Below are 5,070 nucleotides of genomic sequence, written 5' to 3'. Positions count from 1 at the left end.
CATGCGTCATTTGGCGACCTTGGACGGATAGGATTTGCATCCAGAACAGAAGGGTGGCCGTTGATCGTCACACGCCCTCGTTTTGGTAGCCTCATAGGGAAGGCCGGCATGGTGGGGCCAAGGCCAATGGCGCGGATGGCTTGGCATAGTAGAGCCAAGGGTTTGGCACGGACGGCTTGGCATGGTGGGGCCAAGGCAAGGTGCGGTTGTCTTGGCATGGTGGGGCCAAGGGTTTGGCATGCCATTGGAGCATGGTGCGGCTAACATGGTTTGGTCCAAGGCAATGCGCGGTTGGCTTGGCATGGTGTGGCTAAGGGTTTGGCATACCGTTGGCGCATGGTGTGGCTAGATTGGCATGGTGGGGCCAAGGGTTTTGCATGCCATTGGCGCATGGTGCGGCTAGCATGGTTGGCATGCCTTGGCGCGATAGACGTGGATGGCATGGTTTGCCATTGGCACAGTGGCGCGACTGGCATGGTTGGCATGCCTTGGCACAGAGATGTGGCTAGCATGTTTTGCCATTGACACAGTGGTGCGGATGACATGGTTGGCATGCCTTGGCGCGGAGATGTGGCTAGCATGGTTTTCCATTGGCACAGTGGTGCGGATGGCATGGTTGGCATGCCTTGGCGCGGAGATGTGGCTGGCATGGTTTGCCATTGGCATAGTGGTGCGGCTGGCATGGTTGGCATGCCTTGGCGCGGAGATGTGGCTGGCATGGTTTTCCATTGGCACAGTGGTGCGGATGACATGGTTGGCATGCCTTGGCCCGGTCGCATGAGAATTAGGGGTTGGCATAGACGGCGTCGGTCAATGTTAAGGGTTCTGGAACATGACACAAAAAAAGGTACCCTGGTAATTCTTACGTAGGCATGTTGATCGATTCAATAAATATGCTAATGGTCATAGTGACGTCATGTCAGATGTGCGGTTTTACGATTTTAACCCTAAGCTAAAAACCACCATCAACAGTTGCATATGCATATTTGCAATTTTGTGTCTATTTTGAATGGATTGCTTAGATTTTTGTGGTTACAATAGTTGCTTATATATGTGTTTCCGGAAACAGGATCGATCTTCGACTAAGGTTCACTTTGTTTAGTTGCGTTTCATCCGTTAGTGTTTTCAAAGCTTTGCGAAATAACATCTAGGCATGCCATCTCAATCATGACATTTCAATGATGTCTTTCTATCAATGAACATGTATAATACCTCTTATATTTTTTCTTGCAGTTGAATTCTCACGAAAACAATTATGGTTTTATCTTATTTATGATGAAACCAAAGTCGGTTTCATCGTATTTATGATGAAGGTTTCATCTAATTTTTGGTCGGTGGTGGTGGTGGGCGGTCGTGGTGCTGGTGGCAGTGTGGCAGGTGTTGGAGGCGTTGGTGATCGTCGGTGGTCGACAGTGGTGGTGCTGGCTGGTGGCGGTGGTTGGTAGTGATGGTGCAATGGCGCAATGGCGGTGTTGTTCGGTGGCAGTTGGCGTCGATGGTGGCGCGGCGGCGGCGGTGGTGGGTGGTTGGTGGTGCGATAACGGTGATACGGTGACGGTGGTGGTGGTTGGCGGTGGTGGTGGCGAAGGTGGTTGGTTGTGGTGGTGGTTGGCTGTGGCGGTGAGCGGCAGCGGTGGTGCTGGTCGGCGTTCGTGGTGCTGGTGGAGGTGCGGCAGGTGTTGGCGGTGGCGCTGGTTTTGGTCGGTGGTGGCGCGGTGGCTTTGGCGGCGCGATGGTGGATGGTGGTGATGGTTGCGGCGCCGTGGTGGTGGTCGGTGGTGGTGGTCGTCGGTGGTGGTGGTGGTGGTGGTGCAGTGGCGGTGGTGGAGCGATGGTCGTGGCGCGTTGGTGGTGGTCGACGGCGGTTGTGGTGGTGGTGGTTGGCGGCGGTCTCTGGTGGTGGTTGGCGGAGGTGTGTGGTGGCGGTGGTTGGCGGCGGCGGCGGTGGTGGTCTGTGGTAGTGGAACATTAGTGGTGCTGCTGTGGTGTCTTGCTATTAGTGGTGAGAATATAATAAAAATCAAAGGTGGGGTTGATTTTTATTTTTGTTGGGGTGATTTAAACTAGAGGGTAGTATAGACAGTTTATGTTAAATGGGGATTTTGTGAACAATTTGTTTTGTTGGAGTTTTTGTACATGGATAGTGACACCTTTGGGGTTATAACTCGTGGCCCGTTAAATATATTATCAAAAAAGCTGGGCCATTTTATGAAATGTGTTTCCCCACATGGGCACTTTTAAATTTTTCATTTTATTTATTTATTTATTCATTATTTTCGCAGAAAATATGTGTGAAATATGTGGGTAACTAGCTCAGCTGGTCATCCCCGTTCCTCAAAGGTTTTATGTGCTCCAGGAGGTCCCAGGTTTGAGTCCCCGAAGGTGGAATATTCTATAATTTTACATGGAAGGTAGAGCTAGCTTACCCCCTTTGCGACATAATCGTTTCCCCTATCCGCGTCGGCTTCCTTTGCTGGTTCTTCATGAGGCTCGCTGGTAGGCTAACACGGCAACATGTTCAACTAATGTAATAGTACTTTGTTGGAGCTTAGCTTGTTAGGCTTCCAACTAGTTTCTTGTAATAATATTCTTTATAAATTATTTATGTACTAGCGCTTAATTCGTGCCGTAGCGCAACGGGTGCATGTCGCGTTTTAATTATTTAATAATTTAGCCATATAAACAATCAAGAATTCGAATAAAAACTAATAACATTGGTGCATCAAAATGAAATCAAAAATCATGACAGAAAAATCCAAGCAAACAAATCTGCATGCACTAATCAGAATCATTAAATATAGAACATTTCAACAATAATTCCACAATTTACCTTTCACCTTCGGAAATAGGAAGACTGGGGGATTCATGAATTTTTTATTGTTGCGATTCGAGATAAAATCAATCCAAAAAAATATAATTTAGATAGTAAATAACTCCAGATAACGATTATCTCAAAAACAGATATTTTGGCACAGATGAGAAATATTGCTCCTCTATAACACTACTGCATTTTTTATGTAGAGCCAAGTAAGATATTAGACTGTATCACTATACCATATAATATTATATCCAATTACTTTTGTTAATTGAATCATACAATAATCATTCATCTTCACTGGAGCGTTTACGTTTGAATCATCAATGGTCTTCAAATATCGCGTAGATGTAAGTTCATATATGTAATGCTTTTTGTTAACTTCTTACATCGAAAATATTAAGAACATAACATGTATTCTTGTCCAGTTGAGTGATAGCAGTGTAGAATCGCAAAACCCTTGAAATTTTGTTCTGAACCACTTTACATAGACATTCGATGTTGTGCTAGAGAAAAGCATTAACTACCAACCGACAATTCGGCTATCTACCATTTGAGTTTTAGCGTAAGACTTTCATACCCGTTTAGTATCTTCATTTTTTGTGCATTGGTGATGCTAGCCAATACCCCAATTGTAACTATTAATAACCTCAAATGATCAATTTGTTAAAAGTAAGGGTGAAAAATTATGCGCTAAACACATCCAATGTATTAGTTGCAAATAGCCACCACCAGAAATTCAGTTGAACCAATTAAAGAATATTTTTCTTCAAGCATTTGTACACTCCAAACAAAAATATATCAAAATACTTGTCTTGTGGCAAGCTTTTGTGGGAAAAATTCTATTAAAAATAAGATAAGAAGGAAAATAAATATAGGGGGACATTAGACCAAAAACCTCCATCAAATATCTATTAACTTTCCAATAAAAATCTATATACATGAGTAAGATTATACAAAAGAAAAACATGAAAACTTAATTTGATTTCTAATCTCGAACACAAAACATCAATAAAGAAAAAAAGGTAAATGATGATTGAGTGGAAATTGAATCTTCTAATATATATTTATGAATATCACCCTTAATCACCTATAAGGGATAAACCCATTTTGAGCTTCAACGGTTTTGATACTATGTAGACCTAAAATATAAACCTAAATGGGCTATATATCAAATACTACAAAAACCAATCTAATAAAAAACACAATAAATATAAATGCTGAAATCGTTATAAACTTTATACGGTAACACATAAGCTTAACATCGAACTATGCCATTGTATTGAGGTGATCCAAATATATCTAAACCTCATCAAATCAAATATAGGTGCAATATCATAACGAAAAAAATCTAACAAAACCATAGGCCCCGCAATTGAGATATATATATCGATTACTCAAAAAATCCTTTATTTGAATATCCAAAATTTCAAAATCCAAATAAACAAAAATAACAAAATTTAAAGTATTGAAAACTTTAAAAAATATCCAAATACATAAGAGGGTAGCATAGAGACGATTCATATGAATCTTGAAACCTGGTAATTTCATGAGAGTTAAATTTATTACAACAAAGAAAAACTGATTTATCCAAACAATGCACAATTACTTTCATTTTATTGAGTAAAAATGCTAGACGTGAATTTATCTTTTGCAAGCACAGATCTGGACCGCTACTTATATAAGCTAACTTAGCCATTACCACAACATTATGGGCTCGATAAAAATATGTATCATTCATTTTTTGTTACTATTAGGAAATGACCCATGCCGTAACGTCCTGGGATTTTGGTTTATTCTTGAACATAAAGATCTAAGATGAAGTTTGATTTCAACAGCCCGACTAACTTGGTTTTGGTTTAGGAAGTTTGCGGGTGCAGATGGATTATAGTTATAAGATGACTTTGTATTATAAGATGATCTTGTACATTATTGGGTAAATTATATATATATTGAGTGAGTTTGTGCACCCATGAAATATAAGATCATTCAGGGATTAGGAGACAGTTGACCCTAAGGTTAATGATTATTGTTTAATTAAAGCGTTGAGCTTTATGGGTGCTCAGTGACAAACTTTTCCGAGCAAGTAAATTGTATCTCGTGTATTATAAGGTGAGAAGTACTGACGTAGAGGAGTTAAACCGTCAATTCCTCAAATAGATACTTATACTTGATTTCATAGGGTAAATTATTGGTGTTGGCTAAATTATAAAATAATCCCTTGGACTATAAGATGAATTGTTTATATCGGAGCA

The sequence above is a fragment of the Papaver somniferum genome, chromosome 11 (genome assembly GCF_003573695.1).
Source record: "Papaver somniferum cultivar HN1 chromosome 11, ASM357369v1, whole genome shotgun sequence".
Taxonomy (NCBI): Eukaryota; Viridiplantae; Streptophyta; class Magnoliopsida; order Ranunculales; family Papaveraceae; genus Papaver; species Papaver somniferum.
The sequence above is the reverse complement of the archived record's forward strand: the minus strand, read 5'-3'. Positions refer to the sequence as shown.